Below are 23,172 nucleotides of genomic sequence, written 5' to 3' on the forward strand. Positions count from 1 at the left end.
TACCTCAAAAATGAACAAAATGATGGTTATATATTAATGCATATGTAACTATAAGTTAATATGTTTTGGCAACTATTCTTTACAAATGCAACTAATTACTCAAATTGCATTAGGTAATCCAATAACAGATAAAGGTAAAGGCTCCCCTGCACATAGGTGCTAATCGTTTCTGACTCTAGGGGCGTTGCTCATTTCTGTTTCAAAACTGAAGAGCCAGCGCTGTCCGAAGATGTATCCGTGGTCATGTGGCCGGCATGACTAAACACCAAAGGCACAGGGAGTGCTGTTACCTTCCCACCAAAGTGGGAGAGGCGAGGTGGCGCAGTGGCTAGGGTGCAGTACTGCAGGCCACTTCAGCTGACTGTTATCTGCAGTTCAGCAGTTCTAATCTCACCGGCTCAAGGTTGACTCAGCCTTCCATCCTTCCGAGGTGGGTGAAATGAGGACCCAGACTGTGGGGGGCGATATGCTGACTCTGTAAACCGCTTAGAGAGGGCTGAAAGCCCAATGAAGAGGTATATAAGTCTAACTGCTATTGCTATTGCTAAGTGGTCCCTATTTTTCTACTTGCATTTTTACATGCTTTTGAACTGCTAGGTTGGCAGAAGCTGAGACAAGTAATGGGAGCTCACTCCATTACGCGGCGCTAGGGATTCGAAACGCTGAACTGCCAACCTTCTGATTGACAAGGTCAACGTCTTAGCCAGTGAGCCACCGCATCCCAAATCCAATTATACAAACCAAATATTTCACACATAACTTCACAATTCATTTTCCATTAAAATTAGGGTAGGCAACTTGCAGCTTTCAAGCACATTTTTGTAGCCTTTTGTATCACTACTTATATTGCAATAGTGATAAACAGAAGATTTATTTGTCAACAAAGAACGGTGGGAAAGCAAATAAAATGTACTATGTAATCCACAGTGTGTACTTAACAAGCTTTAAAAAAACAAACTGGAAAATTTAGCTCCATCTATTTATAACAACTTTATAGTACAATCCCCACCTACTGTAGCTCTTACCCCTAAGAAAAATATTTAAAAGTTAACAGCTCTGGACAGTTAACATTTCTTTTGTACTGTTTTTGCAAGAATATCTCAGTCCATATTAAACCAAATGTTATCACACTACAGCTTAATATGCAAACACTAGTCATCACTCTTTAAGCAATAAATGTTTGAAGGATAGGCACGTTTCATAGAGTATACAAAATGTAGGATAAAATGTATTGCAATCCGTTCAACAGTCATTTTCAGCACAATTATAGAGGAACAAGCTCTATTGAATTCAATGGCACATACTTCTAACTTACTTAATCTATAATATGTACGAGTTATCCTCAAAAGGAAAGAAGATGAATTTGAGACCCATTCTAAAGCTGTTACGGTATTGGACTTGGATCAATGAGATGCTAGTTCAAATTGATACAACTTGCTGATTTATAGCATTTGGACAGCCACTCTTTCTCAGCCCAACTCATCTTACAGTTGTGATGAGATAAATAGCAAAGACCCATCTACAAATCCTCTTTACAAATAATAAATCTTCTCTTGATTACTTTACTTTCCCTGTTCTGTATCTTCCCCCCTTTACTAATTTGTCACAAATATAGCTGAAATGTTTCATTACTGCCTTATTCATTTCCCAGGGATGTCCGCAACTTTCCTAGCTTGAGATACTGATGAAAGAGATTTCAATCCATGCATTTCCGCTAAGTTATGGAAGACAAAAAGATGCCAACTGGATGAAACAGAGAAAACAGGCAGAGCTCCAAGTAGAAACAATTTAAAGGAGGTAACAGAGATCATGATTACTACACATGACTGATAAACAAATTGCTTATAGATCATCTGGCAGTCTTCTTACAAAGACAAAGAATAGTCTTTAGGGAAATCTTTCTAAAATGAAGAGTAGTTGGTTCTCTTACAGGAAGGCAGAATGGACTAAATGAGGACACAAGTGTGAACAGATGGGCAAGTAAGTTGTACTGACTTAATTGCAAGCCTGACTTAATCTTTTAAATTCTTCTGTGGAAGGAAGAGAATGAAAGAGCTCTAGAAAAATGATCTCACGAGACAAGTGTTAAATATTAAACAACTAAGGAAGAAGGACCCCTCAATTCTTTTTTGACAGACATCTGGGCTAACCACCCTTTCTCAGATAATGAATAGAACTGATCCTATCCTAGCGGGTTATGTGAAAAAGCTGCTCTTTAGAGGTGTGGGTATACCTGAATACAATGAAGAAGGCAATAGGAAGAAATTATATATTTGCTTTCTTAAGGAAAAGGCTCGAACTTCTGAGAAAAACAGGTAAGTCTTTTGTCACAATTGCACCCCCATTCAAGGATAGGCTTGTGAACAGCTATTTACTGAATGGAGTTTCTGTTTGCAAAGAAGTTGATAATCACAGTTAAAAACAGAGGCAGAATACAGAGTCCGCCAGCAGCAGCAACTTTATTCACTGCCATGTTGCAGCTCAGCTAACAGAGAAACTTGTTGCAACTAAATTGTTACCTCTGGATTTCACTAAAACAAATCCCCAATCAAGCACAGATATCCTGAACAAAGCAACTCTTAAGGATCAAAAATTGGAAGCACACCCTAAGTTGCTTCAGGGCTTAACAAACTGAAATCTGAAATCCTAGAATCTGGTTTCAATCCCTCTGCAGGCACCAGGCACACACAAAAGGACAGAACACATGCACACACACACACACTAACATACAGAGTCCTTGAGACTAAACAAAGACCAGGCAGGCGAGAGAAGGACACCAGAGAACTACCGTAATCCAAATCCAACTTTCCCTGGAGAAAATCATAAACAGCTTGCAACCTTCCTCTCGGAAAAAAAAAATGTAGATAATTGCAACACGTTTCCTCTCCAGCTTCGCTTAAACGTTCTGGAAATGCACTCTTAAATTGTCCCTTCAGATCTCACCTGCTCTTCCAACATCCACACTACCCACCTCTTCCCTACCAACCCAGTATACTCAGCCCCTGTCCCTCCTCTTTCGCCCCCAATTCTTTATTCCCATTCTCTCTCCCTGATCCCATCTTGCATTCCTGAAGCCCACTCTTCAGCCCTGCAAAGGTTTGCATGCCACTCCATCCCTTGCTTCCTGTCCGCAACCGGTTTAATTGTCGTCCATGCACCACAGACCCCCCCCTTCCTTTCCGTCTTCTCCAAAGTCGACCCCCCCCCCGTTATTCCAAAAGTCCCTACCTAAATCACTGCAGCTTTCTGCTTCCTTTGCTAGCGCTGCCTCTTAGCAAGACCTTTAACCCAGAAGGCTCCGAGACATCGTCCCTGCTCCTCCTCCCCCTCCAGCTTTCTGGCGCCAAATCTTCGTTCTGCGACCCCTGGTTTCCTGAAATCCCCCCAGTCCCCACCCCAAAGCCCCCCCTGTGCCCATCGCCATACATCTCTCTCCGTCCCCACCTCTCCCCCCAGCCCCTCTTTTGGCCACCAGCAGGCAGCCCAGCAATCGGAGCCACCTGAAGGAAGGGAGCGCAGAAAAAGCAGGGTAAGGATCCCCGCGAGACCATCCGCACCCCAAAAGCCCCACTCGGGACGGCGCCTCCCCGCACCTTTCTCGTTCCAGGCAATCCTCGCCTCCGTCCAGATGCGCTTCTCGACCCCAGCAACCGGGGGGGGCGGGTGGGGGGAAAAAGCGGGACCGCTCCTGGGGCTGCCCAACTCCAGCCAGCGCTCTCGCTCCTCAGGTTGGAATCCGTCCGGCTTTTTCCTCCGAAAAGCAGCCTGTTCCCGAGGAACTCAGCCTGCAGCAAGGGCGACCACGCCCCTCCCCGCCTCGCGGGAGCAGGGGGGGCGTGGTAATGACCTCGCGGTAGGGAGTCGGCCGGTTCGGGGGCGGGGCCGCGCCGCCGCCGCCGCCTTAGCTCCACACCTCCGCTGCGGCAGGCGAGGCCCGCGCGAAGGGGAGGCGAGCGACCCCCAGCGGCGGCCTGAAGCAGCCGCTGCCGTTCAAGCGCGCGAAAGTTTTAATGCGGGACGGCGGGGGGCGAGATGCGAGGGACGTCCGGGTGGACGGGCGAATGGCTTAGCTCTGAAGAACTTTCCGTGCCCTTTCGGAACAGAACAGAATAGAATAGAATAGAATAGAATTCTTTATTGGCCAAGTGTGATTGGACAATGGACACACAAGGAATTTGCCCTTGGTGCATGTGCTCTCAGTGTGCATAAAATAAAAGGAAATGCAGCCTTGCAAGGCGACTTTCCTGGGGATCATGAGTGAGGAGGTCCATCATTCGTGTAAGGCAGTGTTTCTCAACCTTGGCAACTTGAAGATGTCCGGACTTCAACTCCCAGAATCATGGGGATGCTGCAAAGGTTGTAACTCTGAAAAACGGTCATAATTGACATTTTTCAGGGCCATTGTAACTTTGAATGGTCACTAAATGAACTATTGTAAGTTGACTGCCTGCACAAGATGTTGGTATGTCAAGACTTCATCAGCAAACTCTTGTGTCACAGCATATCTGCAGCCTAAGATTAACTCCCTGCAACTACATGGTAGGACTGACTCTGGAAGAACAGTGCTTAAAGTTTTCATTCCCTATTTTTGCACATTCCTGGGCTCAAAAGCAGAACGTGTGTTCCCTACAGATAGTCCCCAACTTACAACTACAATTGAGCCCAAAATTTGCACTGCCGAGCAAGACAGTTGTTAAGTGAGTTTTGCCCCTTTTATTAACTTTTTGGCCACAGTTGTTAAGTGAATCACTGCAGTTGTGAAGTTAGTAACATGCTAAGTCAGTGTTTCTCAATTTTGGCAACTTGAAGATGTCCGGACTCCAACTCCCAGAATTCCCCAGCCAGCGAATGCTGGCTGGGGAATTCTGGGAGTTGAAGTCCAGACATCTTCAAGTTGCCAAGGTTGAGAAACACTGGTGTAAGGCTTCCTCCGAAAGGCTGCCTACTCAATTCATTGGGGCTTCATAAGTAGATGAATGGAATAAGAATATCCGTTTTATGGCTTTGGAACCTCTTTTCAATTTTTTTTTCATTGCCCGTTTTGAATAAGTAGGGTTTTTTTTTTCTGACCGTTTTATTTAAGATGGTTCTTCCTCTCAAACTGTTTTAGATTCCATTGGGAGGAAGACTGGCATTTCTGTAGTGTTTTATTGAAATAACTATATAGAAGTGAAAAATGACATGTCTGTTTTGTATGTCCCTTACGTATAGTCCCTGCAATTTTCTCAGCAGGTTTTTTTTTTTGCAAGTGGTTTTGCCATTGCTAGGTTACTTGGGCTGAGAGAGAGTGGCTGGGTCAAGGCCTGCTGGTTTTAGGAAGGAGTAAAACTCACTTGACTCCCATCCAGTTTCTAACCTGCTGCCTCAACTACTATACCAAATTGACATTCTCAAAGAACTCTACTTATATTGTGATTAAACAGTAAGAGAATTATACTAACATTTTAATTTTTGTATATAGTGTGCTGTGGGAATTTAAGAAGAGTGATGATGGTGGATCAGAGCAATAGTTTGCATTCTGTTTTCCAATCTGATGTTTATGGCATTATGAATTATATTACATTATGTAACATTGGAACATAATAAAGAAATAAGGCTTCCAATAAGAAATTAGTAATAGCAATAGCTCTTAGACTTATATAAAACTTCACAGTGTTTTACAACCCTCTCTAAATCGTTTTACAGAGTCAGCATACTTGCCCCCAACAATCCAGATCCTCATTTTATCCACCTCGGAAGGATGGAAGGCTGAATCAACTTTGAGCCTGCCAAATTGCAGGCAGCTGGCAGAAGTAGCTGCAGTACCGCATTCTAACCACTGCGCCACCGTGGCTCATACAACAGGACCCACCCATGCCTTTTCTAACATGCTATTTCTAAAAATAATATAGAACTGTCTGCATGCTTTGCATGTGATGACTTGGTAGTGATTTGGTCATATAGAAAAGATATTAATGAAGAAGTGTTGCTATAAGCAATCATGATCCATTCTAATTTCCCTGCATATAGGAATGAGACTTTGTACTGACTGAGGACATAATCTAAGCCTTGGGAGCGGGGAATTCTGGAAACTACCAAAGTACACGAACTTGATTTTACCTATGCTAAAATATTGGCCTGCATCAGGGAAACTTCATAGGGTTTTTGGAAGCTTTCAACTGCTTCTACCCTATAGATTAAGCCATCCAATTAAACCAACCAATGTTGCTTAGTCAAGAAAATACAGGAAAGCAAATTGTAGCAAAACATGATGTTGAAATCCAAGATTTTAATTACAAATCCCTTTTTATTTTAATATCTCTTGTTACAGCAGTTCTATTAAAATAAATTTAGATTGCAAGATTTTCTATCGTTATTTTTAAATAAGATTTTTTACAATATAAAAGCAAATCTTCTAGCTGTAGTGATTCATGATAGACAGGGATCTAGAGGTATTATAATATATATGTAATTTTACTAGAAGCAACTTAAAAATAGCAAGTCTTTAAAGCTTGGAAACTAATTTATTTAAGAAGTGTCAATTTTAAAACTGAACAATGGGCCAATTCTGTGTTCTGTTTCTGATTTCCCATAGGTCATTCAAATATTTCAAGAAATCTATAAGAAATGCATTCCGGCCATAGTTCTCCCAAATTATTATTATCAGAAAGTGATATCTAAATAAGTCATGGATGGATATTCAAGAAATGAAATCCTTTTGGACTGTGTTGGGAAATATCCTGTCTACACTTTGCAAAATTCTCAAGACTGAATACGAAAAAAAATCTAGACAAATTATTTGACTTGAACAAGTGACTTAAAATCAGATTTCAAAGTTGTGCATGAGTCTTTTCCATTTGAAATACAAAACACAAATGACCTTTTTAATGTTACCCTTTGCAAAATATGCAACAGTAAGCTGGTGTTCTATAATCTACCACTGCATATAATTAACAATTTTTTTTGGATGTGATTCCAGGTCAGTCTAAATTAGTTCTATAACTTTCTTAGCAATATTTCATAAGTGGTTTGTCCTTGTCTGCTTCTTAGGGCTGAAAGAGAGTGTCTGGCCCAAGGTCACCTAGCTGGCTTTGTGCCTAAGGTAGGCTAGAACTCAGTCTCCTGATTTGCAACTTGGTGCCTTAACCACTACTCCAAACTGTGTCATACAATAATTAATAATGGTAATCTATTAAACTTTACCTTTGTGCTAAATCTGATTGACTGACAACTTAATCTTAGAAAGTTTTTCTTTACTTGAAAGCAGGTCCTATTAGCTTTAATTTAATACGCGTTAGTCTCTCATATTTTGACTAGAGAGTAAACTTCCTAGGGTTCAGTCACATTTCCTTATAAATCAGGATCTATTTAGGCTGTATATGTGTTACGTGTTTTAGGCTTAGAGGATCCACCCTGATGGATTAGTTTATGACTCTTCAATTTAATTAGAGCACTAATCACCAGCTCTTTAAAATGCTGATTTCTGCTGTAAAACCCTTGATGACTTGGCACCTAGGTATCTATAAGATAGTCTGTTCCAATCTGCACTGGCCTGCCCTATTAGATCATTTAGAGAAAATATTCCTGATGCCCCATCATCAGGAAATAAAAGAGCGAAAGCAATGAAGCCCTGTTTTGTTTTGGTTTTTTTGTGGCAAGACCAGTCCTATGAAACTACCTCAAATTGATACACTCCTTGGTGCTTTCAGGAAGCAGTTGAACATGGAGTTTCATGAAAGCTTTTTAAACCTGTTCAGTGCAGCTTTTATTTTTGTTTGTTATTTCATTGTGAAGCTTTAGTTTAAGTTTTTAACCTTAGCATGGAAGTAACCACTTAGAGCTGAGTTGAGTGTGGTGGGATACAAATGTAGTAAAATATGTAAAAATTAACATGCCAATTCTAGTTCTGTCATGTTCAACCTGAAGAGCCTTTTCAACAAGGTTTGAAAAAGATTCGTGCCTTCAGATTGCACAAGGAAAGCCTTTTTGAAAATTCAGAATTGTGTTTCTTTTAAAAACATTTTCTGTTCTGGAAGCAACTTTAGAGGCAAAGAGTATAAATTTGTGTTTAAAAAAAACATTTAAACTTGGCTCTATTTTCACAAGACGAAAACCTTAACCAGAGATGCTGTTGGAGAAGGTAGATGAAGGCTGCCATATTATGCAATGGAGAGAAAGTGAACTTGATTCTGAATAAAAATGTACTTAATTGTGCTGTAGGGAAAATAAAAAGCTGTATACACAAAATTTTAATTGTTTTCACTTTTTTGTATGTTGCACTGATTGTAGTATAATTTGTTTGTTTTTTTATTTTGTGCATTGCCCAGTATCATATGACTGAGGCAAATTATTGTAAATAAACTGTTACTAGAAACTAACATGGCTTTGTCAAAAATAAATCATGCCAGACAAACCTTATTGCATTCTTTGGCAAGTAACTACATTAGTGGACCAGCGAAATGCTGCATAAATAGTAAGTCATTTGACAAAGAATATCACAACCTACTTCTTGGTAAGACAGAAAAATGCAAAATAGACAGCATCACTACCAGATGAATTTGTAACTAGTTGACCAACCACAATCAACATGTAGATGGAGCTATATCTACATGGAGAGAAGCATGGAGTGGGGAATCCCAAGGTTCTATCTTAGGCCCAGTAATCTTCAACATCTTCATAAATGACTTAGAGGAGAGGATAGAAGAAGAAATAATCAAATTTGCAGACAACACCAAGGTGGAGGGAATAGCCAACATGTCATAAGACAGCTCAAGATCCAGAAGGATCTTGACAAACATGAACATTTAAATATAAACCAACCGTATGCTGCAGCTGCCAAAAAAGCCAGCTAGGCTGTATCAAAAGAAGGATTCACTGGAGAAGAGCCTAATCAAGATCATGTAACATGTTACTACAGCTTTATATGTTTTGGTAAGGTCATACTTGGAATTCTGCATCCAGTTTTGGTCACCATGATAGAAAAAAGATGTTGAGACTTTAGAAAGAGTGCAAAGAAGAGCAACAAAGATTATTACAGGGCTAAAGACTAAAACATGAATGGTTGCAGGAACTAGTATTTCTAACAAAGAGAAGGACTGGGGTGATTGTAGTTTTCTAATATTTGGAGGGATGTCATGGAGAAGAGGGGGGTCAATCTATTCTTCAAAGCACCTGAGGACAAGACTCCTACGAGTCTCTTGGACTGCAAGGGGATCAAACTGGTCAGTCCTAGAGGAGATCAACCCTGACTGCTCTTTAGAAGGTCAGATCCTGAAGATGAAATTAAAATGCTTTGGCCACCTAATGAGAAGGAAGGACTCACTGGAGAAGAGCCTAATGCTGGGAAAGATTGAGGGCAAATAGTCAGCATGAACTTAAATGGATTCCTGGGTGGTGGTGGTGGTAGAGGACAGGAAGGCTTGGAGGAATGTTGTCCATGGGGTCGCGATGCGTCGGACAAGACTTCGCAACTAACAAAAACAATATATACACACAAACAATTGTGTTACTTTAAAAAAAAATAGACTGTTGCTAAGTGACTCTACATAACTAGTTCAAGTCATGCAAACATAGCCATTGACAGTTGAAATTGACAAGTGGAACTATCCTTTGATTTACCCCCCAACTGAATATAGTTGCTAGTATTTTTAGTTTTTCTAGAATTCTCTGTGTTTTTCTCCAATTCTCTGTGTTTTTCTCCTTGCATTTTAGTCTGTTAGCTTTTACTGCCTTAAACATAAATAAACAAATTCTATCTGGAGAAAGATGTGGCTTGATTTCTATCTTGTGGATTTTTTCCATTAATTTTTGGGCCATAAGTGTTGTCCTTCAAGACGAAAGCAGAAAATGTGTTTCTATCCCCTTCTCAAAATAATGTCAAAATAAGGAGCAGCTTCAATAAAAAGTCTGGAGTGGATGTTGAATGTAACTTCTTATTTATAATATTGGAATCCTTCCAAAACCACCAGAAGATTATGTATGCCACAAACACAACTTTGCATTTGCTTAAGAAGCAATTATTTGCCTAATTTAGGTCCCAAGTACTTTAGAATAATTTCACCCTTCCCAGTTTGTCCACATCCTGATAAATCTGTTTTTATATTCCAGCTGTGATAGAAATATGTTTTTTTCTTCTAGCATTCGCCTGCAAGTCGAAGGTTCACTTTTTTCAAATCAACCTGTTTGTAACTGGAATTGATAAGCTAGCTTGTCACCTGAACCTGATGTTGTGGGCTGAGAGATAGACTGCCCAAAATCACCTGAACGGCTTTGATGCCAAAGATGAGACTAGAACTCACAGTCCCCTGGTTTCTAACTTGATACCTGTCTTAATCTGACTCTTTATGACAGATATAATAGAGACATAAAGGGTGTTTCAGCTCATACCAAAATATCAGAATTACTTGCCTACTGTCCTATTTAGGAAGTTATTGTAAAATATTATGGACATTTTTATGTATTGCATCTGTTTTTTCATATATTCTCTTTTATCTGTGTAATTTTCATTTTTTTAATAACACCTTGTATTGGTTTAAATGCCTCACTCACCATGAGCGGTTCAAAAGCACCCAGAAAAACAAGATAGAAATAACACAGGTAATTTATTTATTTATTTTTAAAATTGCACCTATCTTCCTTATAAGGCAACTCTGGGCAGTATTATTTTTTATTTTCAACCCGGCTCATTTAATTCCTTTTGAATCCTTTTCTCTGGAAAGGAAATGCTGCTCCTTGGTCTTGCCATTAGTCAAAACCTGAAAGTGATAAATATTCAGATGTCTGTTGGGTGAGTCAAATGTGTAACTCCCCACAGTTGCAGAAATTCTGGGAAGGTAGAAAGGTAAAGTGATTATTTCCTTTTTATAACCTGCCAAAACAGCATGAGTTGAGCAAACAGTTAGCAAGTAGACTTGACAAATTATTTTCTGTCCAATTCACGCTGGTGATGAAATGAAAAGTTTCTCAGCTACACCCATAACTAACAGACATGAAACAGTTGCCTGATTGTGTCCGATTATCTGAAACAGGCTGATTACTATAAAACTGGGGGGGTGCGGGGGAGGAATTACAATTTTGCATCAATGCGCAGGATTGATTTTACATTACATGAAAGCATACCATAATTTAATCATCAGTGTCATCAGGGTGAATTGGAATCATACAGTAAAGCAGTGTTTCTCAAGCTTGACAATTTGAAGATGTGTGAGCTGTCTGGGGAATTCTGAGAGTTGAACTCCACACATCTTCAAACTGAGAAGGTTGTGAAACACTTGCAAAGAGTATAGATTTAATCCTGGATTTCCTCACCCATTACCATATCCCTTAATCACTTGCTCCCATTTTTTCCCATTCCAAAATGCTTCCTTTTTTGGTCTGTGTTGGAATTACAGGTCAGAGACTTCAGTGACAAAGCTTTTTAATATTAACTAACCTGCATTTATTTGATTTCCCACAGTCATAACAACTTGTTTTCTTTCTTTTTTTGACAGTTCAATAAAATAAGAGATTAAAGGCACATAGATTTGGTTTTATAATATAAAACCACGGGAATTTCTTGACCCATATCAAACATAGCAGCACCCCAATGAGTCTCTATTTTAAAAGATACATAAAAGTTATAGAAGCAGGATAAGTGTGCAAATTCACATAGGTCTTTAAATGGACGTAGAAATACAGGACTTAAAAATGATGAGTAAACACTGAGCTACAGCTGGAGCCACCTGCTTTCTTAACTATTCTTCATACTAACTGACTGACTTATTATTATAATCCACATTAGTTCTAACATCAAGCTACCAGCTAAATAACACCTATATCCAGGTTTTCTATCTTCCTTATTAGCCAAATTCAAAATATGTATCCAACTGGTATTAGGAAAGCAGCTACTGTCTATATAAGGGTCAAGCACACACCGCTATGGAGCCATTCCATTATCTATTCTCCTGATAAACCATTCAGATATTTTTAAAAAAAATCAGCGCTGATGTTTTGAACTAGATTGATTAGGGACTAATGGCCAGTGCAATTGGTACCTCAAAATCTTATTGACCAGTTACTGTTAATAAGTGAATAATCATGCAAACAAAGCATCCATCATTAGTTTGTGTTTTCTTCTAACGCAGTGGTATACAATGTGATTAGATGAGAAATGACTATAAAATTTATTTCCACTGCAGTTTTAAGATTAAACTAACCCACAATAGAGGGTTACACAATGTTCTCTATCAGAAAAATGATGCTTCTTCTTCTTCTTTAGACTTAGACTAACTTTATTGTCACTTTGAACATACACTAATCGGCATACATCAAAAGGAAATTTTGTTGCATACAGCTCTCAAAGGATCATCACCTGCACTATACACTATATAAATATGACCAAACAAAGAAACAAATAAATAAATACAAAAATATGCATATACCCACATAGAGATTGTGGGCATAGAAAATTTAAAGAACATTTTACAAACTACAAATGTTATTTGGTCCTGTAAAGCAGTGTTTTTCAACCACTGTGCCGCGGCACACTAGTGTGCCATGACATAGTGTAAGGTGTGCCGTGGGAAAAACACCCGCCGGGTGTTTTTGCCTCGGGACATCTCTGTGCCCCGAAAGTTGCTTTCGGGACACAGGGATGCCTCTATTAAGTCCCTGCGGCCCCGCGTTTACTTTAAAAACGCGGGGACCGCCGGGAGGTAGCGCACACAGGGACGTCACTGACGTCCTATGCGTGCGCCCATAGCAACAATCGCGGAGGACCGGAGCAGCGAGGAGAAGGCGCGCTGTCAACTTGGTAAGTGTTACCAGCGGCGCGTCTCCTTCGGTGTTCCGAGCACTGAAGTGGGGCAGTACACAGGCATACAGCCTTCAGTAATACACTGTATGGCTGAAGGCTGTATGTCTGTGGAGTTAAATTTTTTTAACATTTTCTAATGGTGGTGTGCCTCGTGATTTTTTTCATGAAAAAAGTGTGCCTTTGCACAAAAAAGGTTGAAAAACACTGCTGTAAAGTTCTTTGCTTTATTGATCCAAAAGAGTTTGCATTTTGAATTTTATAATGAAACACATTCAAAAGACCAAGGGTTATTAGAAGATTAAATGGTTGGGGAAATAGAATAATCTTTCTTAGTGAATGAATAACTTCACAACAATACCTTCCTTTGCTCCCACAAGGCATTTTTAGTTCATGGTAGGTCAATTGCCTTACCATTATTCTTCCTGACATTGTTGATATATTTGCCAATATCAGAAATTTAGTGGTTACATAAAGCCTTTTAGAAATTTCTATTTTTCTACCAAATTAGTTCTGAACTTTCAATTCCAATAGATTGCTCTAAAAATTGCCCAGTGGTGGTTGAAAAGCTATTAAACCATTTGGAATTATTTGAAAAGGTCTTTTACCTGAGTTATCAGAATCCAATGATATTTTTAATGAACTTTACAAAAGATAGTCAGATTGATTCTGGGATCCCCAAGCCTTTAGCTTTTTACAGTGGTTCGTTTTGGTTATAATTCTGCAGAATGTCCCAGTTGAACTACATAGCTTGTTTTCCACAGCATACTGCTTAATGACAACTTAATACTATTATATATACTACATGGAGCAGTACAGAGCAGTTACAGTGCAAGCTTTTAGGTGCTGTAAATCATGTCCAAGCTTCCTGTCACACATGATTAACTCCCTGAGTCTAATCTTTAAAATGATCTAAGAATATTTGCATTGTGCTACGCTAGCAAGTTCAGTGTTGTTTGGTTGTCAACAGCATGAGAGAATAGCTTTGTTTTCAGGTTTCACTGGACAAGAACTTACAGGATATACTCATCACATTTAGCTCACTGTTGAATGGCAGGGTGCTTTCCTGAAATGACTTGGATTCTTCTTTCTTGTACAAAAGAAACCATGCATGATCCACTGAAGATAAGAAAATGTACTAGTTACCTCAGTGGTGGGATTCAAATTTTTTACTACCAGTTCTGTGGGCGTGGCTTGGTGGGCGTGGCAGGGGAAGGATACTGTAAAATCTCCATTCCCTCCCCACTCCAGGTGAAGGGTACTGCAAAAATCCCCATTCCCTCCCGATCAGCTGGGACTTGGGAGGCAGAGAATAGATGGGGGCAGAGCCAGTCAGAGGTGGTATTTACCAATTCTCTGAACTGCTCAAAATTTCCACTACCGGTTCTCCAGAACTGGTCAGAACCTGCTGAATACCACCTCTAAGTTACCTGTCATTCACAGCAATGTCTTTTCATTAAAAATTTCTTAATGGGAAAATGCTGTAATAACTAAACAGAAAAGGAACAAGGTATTTTATATAGGAAAGGCATCTCATGCTTCTTTTCTCGTCTAACTTTATTTACTATATTTATATTCTGGTTTTCATTCCCCCACCCAGCTTCTATTCCACCACCACCCCAAAACAATCCTCTGAGAAAGATTCAGCTTTTATGCTGAAGGATGAACTTGATGTTGGGCCTCCCTAGTTGCAGTCAGCACTTAACCATCTACCTGCACCTGTATGTTGTATGTAATTTAAAAATTAATAATAATAGCAAGAGAGTTGAATTGCGTAGACTGAGATCTGCTTGAAATACGTGACAAGGATTTTATATGTTCCATTACATTGTCTCAAGCAAAGAAGAGGCTTTAGCTATGCACTGGAATATGGAGCAAAAGTCCTTCCCTCTTTAGTGAGGCCACGATTACTATTACTTTGCCTTCGATTATCAATCCACTTGTGGCACAGTGGTTAGAGTGCAGTACTGTAGGCCACTTCAGCTGATTGCTAGCTGCAGTTCGGCAGTTCAAATCTCACCGGCTCAAGGTTGACTCAGCCTTCCATCCTTCCGAGGTGGGTGAAATGAGGACCCGGATTGTGGGGGCAATATGCTGACTCTGTAAACCGCTTAGAGAGGGCTAAAAGCCCTATGAAGCGATATATAAGTCTAACTGCTAACTGCTATTTGCCAAAACCTAAAGCAGTACTGCAGGAAAATTGTTTGTACAATTTAACATCAAAGCAGCTCCATTCTAGCAGACTGCATTAATTCTTGGAAGCCTGCCCAGGGCAAAATGTTAAAGAAAAAAAATGTCTAAAAATTTCAATGTGTGGTTTATCAATTTTTTTTTATCACATACATGACAGGTCCTCCAGGGAGAACTGGGAGAGACCCACTCCTGTCCTCTGAGTGGCTGCCCATAGCCACATCTTCTGGAACAAAATTAAGATTAGTAAATGGCAAGTCTCAACCACAGCTAGAATATCTTCAGGAAATGTGTTCTTTAACCTATATATTAAAGAATAGGATTTTTAAAAAAAGTTTTAGACAGATACAAAGAAAAGTTCCCTTATATACTGGCATTCATTTCCCACAAGTATCAAAGCGGATTTTCTAAAAATAGGACCTATGTTAGCAATACATTATAGGGGTGGGAATCTACTTTTAAAATAGATTTTTTTAAAAATGTAGCGCAGTGAAGAAAAATGCTGGTCCAGTCAGCCACAGCCACTGTCATTGCATTAATCCACCTGCCCCTCCTACATTACACAGCACTTATGTCATTCAAACCACACTCTATTTGAGAAGTGTTTTTCTGCCCTGGATCAAGCTTGCCAAATTGTGCTTGTTCTTTCTTGCATTTGCAACGCTTATAATGTTTGCTAATATCACTTCAAAGAAAGCCCCTGTTCTGATTTTATCTAGAATGCATGACATCAAATTACATGTTTGTTTTTTAATAAAACTTCCAAGCTCATTGGGAGAAGTCCATTTTTGTAGTTGCTATTCAAGAAAACATTGCACTATGAACCCCATGTCTGTTAGCAGAATGCCTTTAATCCAAAGGAGAATGGGAATCTGGAAGAAAGAAGTGAAGCAAAAACATTCTTAATGAACATACAAAGGTGGAAAGCATTGTTTCTATATATGGTCAAGTGGTTGCTTACCACTGTATCAGGGGTGGGTTTCTCGTCCCGTTCCAACCGGTTCGGTTGGAACGGGGCCGGCAGCATCCTCGTGCATGTGCGCAGTGCACGCATGTGTACTAGCGTCTGCGCGACACTCCAGCTGCTCCTGGACGATCGCGCAGGCACTGTATGCGTCCTGCGCATGCGTGGAAGCGCAGAACTTGTCAAAACCGGGTAAGGACCGCGGGCGGGCGGGCACGCCCTTCGCCGTTCCCGGAAGTTACTTACTTCCGGGTTCGGCGACCAACTGGTTCGCAGGGACCACCACGAACCGGTTGAAACCCACCCCTGCACTGTATGTATCTGAACAAGGTGCAGCAAAATCACCATGTTAACAAGCACCATTTGTTTGATATTACAACTTTGAAAAAATTTGGATAGTAATCAATCTAAGCTTTCCTGGGGCAGCTTAATATGCAGATTTTATATGTGGCATATAAATTTAAGAATGCACATGTTAGAACAAGCAGAATCCCAAATTTAAATCTAATAGCATTCACAGGATTGTTACATTCACAACATTTCAGGTTGTAATAGCTCTATAATATAAATTAATCTAGGATTACCAACTCTGACTGCATAATTCTAGATGGCACTAGATGGCAGCAGGAAGTTATAAATGTCTTTGTAGTCTTGCTGCCATCTAGTGGGTGTCTGCTAGATATGCTGAAAAAAACTCTGTTTAGTCCCCAATACTCGGATTGCTTATTAGGTCAGAAACTATTTGTTCCTAGTTTGCCTTGACCCTTCAACTTGATATTGTACTGAACAGGGATGAATCCATGCAGACATTCAATAGATGTCATTTAAGTCATCTAACAGAGGTACCTGGTGTATCTATGCTTGGCTGATCTCTACACAACATAGTTTTATTATTTGTTTATAAGATTTTTATCCCACCTTTATTACTTAATAAAGTAAAATTTTGTTAATTCAAGGTAGCAAACATGCATAATACTCTTTCCTTCTCCTATTTTCTCCACAACAACAATTCTGTGAGATGAATTGGGCTGAGAGACAGTGACTACAACCAAAGTCACAAAATTCCACAGGCACAAGGTAATGCAGTTATTTGTTCAAGCGTCATTCTGTTTCCTCCTTTAAAATTTAAGAGAATCTAAAGTGCATACTGCTAATGTAAACAAATCTCAGTTGCTTTAACTGGCAGCTTCCTTTTCAGGTCAAAAGGATCCCAAAAGTTAAATTTAACTTTTGTTCTGGTGAGGGATGAGGCACTGGCCGCCTCCTGCCGATTACCTCCCATAGACCGATTAGATCTCACAGGTTAGGTCTCCTCCGGATCCCATCTGCCAGCCAATTTCGGCTGGCAACTCCCCCGGGGAGAGCCTTCTCTGTTGCAGCTCCGGCCCTTTGGAACGAGCTCCCCGTGGAGATCTGGACCCTTACTACCCTCCCAGCCTTCCGCAAAGCCACCAAGTCCTGGCTGCTCCAGCAGGCCGGGGGGCTTGTGAAATATCCAGCCGCACGGAAACTGTGAATGTTGTGTTTTTTAAAGTGTTGTTTTGTTTATTTATCCCCTTCCCTTGTTTATTGTAAGACGCCCGGAGTCCTTCGGGAGTGGGCGGCATACAAGACCAATAAACTAAACTAAACTAAACTAAACTAAACTAAACTGGGAGATATCTATTAATCTTCATAGGCGAGTGTAGTTTAATCTTTTTTTTTTCAAACCTGTAGAAGAGGAATTGACAAGCAATGTAACATTCAGAAACATATTTGATTTTTCTTTCCTCTAAAACTCATATGAATCACAACTGAGTGACACATAGCAGGCTGAGGCATGTGTTTCCGAATATGATACCATCTGGCATAGATGATAGATACATCATAGATATGCTTTTGTATAATACTATTATTTTAGAGCACTAAATTTAGTAGCATTAAAATTTCCATTAACAAATGAGAGAATGTATCCCAAATCCTGCTGCTTTACGAATTCCCTCCCCCCAAAAATGATATAATAAAAAACAATAAACACAACAGAGCGGCAATTGCAATTGTTAAAACTGCAAATTAAACCCAATATTATGACAAATTGCTACTCAGAAATCCAAGTGCCAGGGCATACTGTATATGAAGAAACTAAGCCCAGCCCTTAGAGAAGGGACAAATAGGGGGAAGAACATTTTTTAAACCTGGTATCCTCCGGAATTCCTTTTTTTAAAATAAAATTTTATTGAAGAAATTTTAACAAGATAAAACAATACAAATATTTAAAAAGAAAATAAGGAAAATAGTGTATAAGTAATCCCAAAGATGCTTTTTTTTTCAGGAGGCAACTGGACTTTCTTGTTTTTCTTTGAAGACATTTTGCTTCTCATCCAAGAAGCTTCTTCTGTTCTGACTGGAGTGTGGGGAAATGGAAGAATTTATACTCCTTGCAGACAGCTGGTCATTTGTATCCTTTTAGAGCAGGTGTGTCCAACTCAAGTTGTCATGGTGTGACGTATCGGGACTTTTTCCCCCTTCGCTAAACTGGGCATGGGCGTGGCCAGTGTGTGATGCATCTGGCCCATAGGCGAGTTTGATAACCCTGTTTTAGAGGGTTGTTTGTTTATTTATTTATTTATTTATTTATTTATTTATTTATTTATTTATTTGTCTTGTATGCCGCCCACTCCTGAAGGACTCCGGGCGGCTCACAATAGACAAGGGAAAGGGGGATAAATAGACAAAGACAACACTTTAAAAAAGAACGCAACATTCACAGTTTCCGTGGGGCTGGATGTTTCACAAGCCCCCCGGCCTGCTGGAGCAGCCAGGACTTGGTGGCTTTGCAGAAGGCCGGGAGGGTAGTAAGGGTCCAGATCTCCATGGGGAGGTCATTCCAGAGGGCTGGAGCTGCAACAGAAAAGGCTCTCCCCCGGGGAGTCGCCAGCCGACATTGGCTGGCGGATGGAATCCGGAGGAGACCTAACCTGTGAGATCTGATCGGTCTAAGGGAGGTAATCGGCAGGAGGCGGTCTCTCAGGTACCCAGGTCTGATGCCATGTAGGGCTTTATAGGTAACGACCAGCACCTTGAAGCAGGTCCGGAGACTAATGGGTAGCCAGTGCAGCTCGCGGAGGATAGGTGTAACATGGGTGTACCCACAATCGCTCGCGCGGCTGCATTCTGGACTAACTGAAGTTTTCGAACACTCTTCAAGGGCAGCCCCATGTAGAGCGCGTTACAGTAATTGTTGAAGCACTTGGGGGTTTATCTGTGTCCTCAGGGTCACCTGAGTAGTGCAAATGGTTCCTGTAGTCTGCAGTCCCTCTGGAAATCCATTCCTACTCCCACACCATTCAAAGGGCGTTCATCCCAAATTGCATAGCTAAAAGTCTGTAGAGAATCTCAGCCATCCAGGTCATGGTTGTCCCAAAAGTGCTTTTTTTTTTCAGGCGGCAACTGGACTTCCTTGTTTTTCTCTTCTTTTTGCTTCTTAGCCTTTGAATGGTGTGTGAGCATGAATGAATTTCCAGAGGGATTGCAGACTATAAGAACCATTAGCACTACTCAGGTGACCCCGAGGACGTAGATAAACCTCCAAGTGCTTCAACAACCCTCTAAAAGGATGCAGATGACCAGCTAGTCTGCAAGGGGTATTGCAGGCAGCTGGTCATTTGGATGAGAAGCAAAACACTTTCAAAGAAAAACAAAATAAGAAAGTCCTGTTGCCTCCTGAAAAATAGCACCTTTGAGACAACCATGAGCTGGATGACTGAGAATCTCTACAGTGAGTAAATAAGGCAGAAAATGACTTAGAAAAGAAAAGGAAATTAAAAAGGGGGGAAAGATTATAAAGAAGTGGCTTCCAATCTTTTTAACAACGGTTATACGTGTATTTATATTTTACCCTTTCTCTCTAAAGTGACATCATAACTTCCTTCTTGTCATAAACTACTCTAATCTCCAAATCCACAAATTACAAGTTCATTTTTCTGTTTTTCAGAAAAAAAGTTCCTAAGGGGTTTCCTGTCCCTGATATATGTTGTTGCTCTTTCTCTAGTCTATTTTGCCATCTCTGAGAGTTCTGTCATCTTCACTAACTGGGGTATGTCAGAACCTTTCCATTTTTGTGCATATAAAGACTTACAGCATCCTCTGGAATTCATATCTAGCTCAGAGGTGGGTTCCTACCAGTTCGCACCTATTCGGTAGAACCGGTTCATCAAATCTACCGAACCGGTTAGAAGATGTTCCACCAGTGGACCTGGAAAGCAGGCCACACCTACAGAAGAGATTCCCAAAATTTTTGAAACCCACTACTGGTCCTTGGATATGATTATTCTACACTATCATGCTCATATTTATAAAACTCAGTGCCTCTGTGAAAGGAAAGGATGACTACTGCATTTGTGGTGCAATCAGAACATTGTGTGTGTTGAAGTTGTTTTAACGCAAACCAAAGATGCCTTTTAAAAAACAAGTTTACATCATATTCTTATGCATGCCAGTGCTGTGTGTGAGGCAATTTAAGGTGGTTCTAACAAGTGTCGTTGGCATCTTCATATCCAGTCACATGGGCAGCAAGCCACTCCCATCCGGTCACATGAGTGGCAAGTCACTCCCACAAAGGAGGCCACACCCACAGAGTAAGTTCGAACAATTTTTGAAACCCACCACTGATCTAGCTGATCCTGACTTCCTTTATGGCTAATGTACTTTCTTCTGTTTATGGCCTCATCTTGTACATTATCTTCAGTGGCTCCTCTATAATACCAAAGTACCAATACCAATTATCTTTCCTCCATCTCTTTCTCCTTCTCCTCACTTCTAGCTTTCCCTTACTAAATTTCTAACATTTATCCAGTTCTCACAACAGTACTGAACAATTACAATTACAGAAACCCAGTTCTATTGACATTCTTTCATTATCTTCCCCTGGAAGAAAGCATGCAGAAATCTGGAAATGGGCCTTCATCAAGTTCCCAATGCCAAAAAGAAAAGTAGCCCAGACTTACCAAAGGGAAAAAAAAACATGTGTTGGTGATTGGTGACTCACTTCTCAGAGGCACAGAATCATCAACTGACAATATATTGGCAACCAGACAATATATTGAGGGGAGTATGCCGGTCCCCTAGGTGGAAAGATCAAAGATGTGACAGAGAGACTTACCAAAATAATTAGGCTCGCTGATTGTTATCTCTTTCTCCTCTTTCATGTTGGGACAAATAATAACAAAGAGCCTGAAAACAGTATTGGGAGACTATGAGCAATGAGGCTTATAGGCGTACAGGTGTTTTTTTCATCTGTACTTCTGATGGAAAGTCAACACCCAGTGAAGGAATGGAGAGTTTTAGAAGTAAACGGCTGGCTCAAGGGATGGTGCTGTTGAGATAACTTTGGATTTCTTCTGTTTATATTACCTACAGGAAGAGCTCTGGGCAAGCGATGGGATAGTAATACAATGACTCTTCTTAATTCTCCCACTTTTTTGTGACTGAAAGCCGTAAATGAAATGGGTTTAATTCAAGTTCTGGCTTTGAAGTTCATCTTTTCATCTGGATTTTAGCTTTTTCTGATAACATGAAATCATTAGCTATGTGGTGTCTTACATTGTATGCTTCAATAAGAAGAATCAATGGTCAATTTGATTATGTCTCTAAATTGATTATACTGTTACATTATTGATAATTGGTTTATAATATGTTGTGGGTTTTATTGTTTTGCCTGCACTGGACCTAAAGTCTAAGTGCATAGCATATAAAATACTGTTGCTATTACTGTTATATTACTATAATAGCAAAAGTTTGCCTGTCATTAGTGATACACAGACATGTAGGCAGGACATGACTGTCTTCCCAAATCACAGAAGAACCTACATGAGAAAAGGAGAACAGAACGGATAAGCAGAACTGCCGGTTCACCGACAAATGCGTGATTGACATATGCACGCCGACAAAACCATGACGGACAAATAAGTGCCAACAAAATCGCGAATTGATTTTTGACAATACCGCAACGACAAATGCGCAACGACAAAATCGCGTCATCAACAAACAATAATATGTTCAACTAACCCTAACCCTAAATTAACCCTAAAAATGAGTTTTTAAATGGTGTGCGGTCACATTGAACTAATTCGCTAATCAAACAGTAACAGTAATTTTTTCGATTTTATTGTGCTTGTCATTGTGCTTTTGTCATCGCGATTTTATCGTCGCGAATTAGTCGGCACGATTTTGACGTCGTGTTTTAATCGGCGCTATTTTGTCGCCGTGCATATGTCTATCGCGCAATTGTCGGGTCACGGAACTGCCAGTCTTCAGTCAAATTCAATGGAACAAAAGAACTGAGCACTTCAATAGAATGCTGAATACCTGAATACCTATGAATACCTTTGAGTCGGTTTTTGATTCCTGGCGACCACCTAGAGTAGTCCCTGCAGTTCCCTTAGCAATATTATCAGGACTGGCCTAAAGCAGGATTAGAATTCAGTCTTCTTCTACGGTAGTGTCTAACTTGATGCCTTAAATCACAACACACCAAATTGATCTTAAGCAATAGCAATAGCAATAGCAGTAGACTTATATACCGCTTCATAGGGCTTTCAGCCCTCTCTAAGCGGTTTACAGAGAGTCAGCATATTGCCCCCAACAATCTGGGTCCTCATTTTACCCACCTCGGAAGGATGGAAGGCTGAGTCAACCCTGAGCCGGTGAGATTTGAACCGCTGAACTGCTGATCTAGCAGTAGCCTGCAGTGCTGCATTTAACCACTGCGCCACCTTGGCTCTCCAGCATCAAGTAAAGCAGAATAACATTTTGTAGTAATAAGGTCTCTTCTGTTAATTGGGGGAGAGATATTTTTCAGGGGGGGGATTTAGACAAAAGCTACTCCTTTAGTGACAAACACTGACTGAGTAATCATTATTGGAACAGATCTCTTGATTTGGGCTAAGAGGAAATATGTATTTGAACTGTATCACACACTTCCAGCCACAGTTAACTTTCAATCATTATTTTACAGTTGCAGTAAAATAATGCTGTCAATAGTATTTCTGCAATCTTTATTACCATCAGAATTTATTATAACTCATAAATATAAAAATAATTATCCCTATGAACATATACAGCCTTCGAAAAGGGAGAAGGGGGTTCAGGCGGCAGGTTCTTTGACAGAGTGATTGAGAGAAATTAATATAGAAACTACTATATGGTATTAGAATAGTGTAATGGTGCTGTGAGCCCTCTGCTGGTAATTTTTGTTGATAGATAGCACAAC

The 23,172-nt window shown here is 40.2% G+C and overlaps 1 protein-coding gene across 4 annotated transcripts in view; it reads right to left on the reverse strand.

Annotated features, from left to right (window-relative positions):
- MYO1B (myosin IB) overlaps positions 1–3,832 on the reverse strand; it is a 130,887-nt gene extending 127,055 nt beyond the window's left edge. For 3 of the 4 annotated variants that reach the window (XM_032210265.1, XM_032210272.1, XM_032210289.1), the window contains exon 1: positions 3,594–3,832. The gene's annotated coding sequence lies outside the window, so the exon portion shown is untranslated. The remainder of the gene's footprint in view (positions 1–3,593) is intronic. The other variant, XM_032210280.1, reaches the window with a different exon arrangement.
- Between the last annotated feature and the right edge of the window lie 19,340 nt (positions 3,833–23,172).

The sequence above is a fragment of the Thamnophis elegans genome, chromosome 1, assembly GCF_009769535.1.
Source record: "Thamnophis elegans isolate rThaEle1 chromosome 1, rThaEle1.pri, whole genome shotgun sequence".
In the NCBI taxonomy this organism is placed as follows: Eukaryota; Metazoa; Chordata; class Lepidosauria; order Squamata; family Colubridae; genus Thamnophis; species Thamnophis elegans.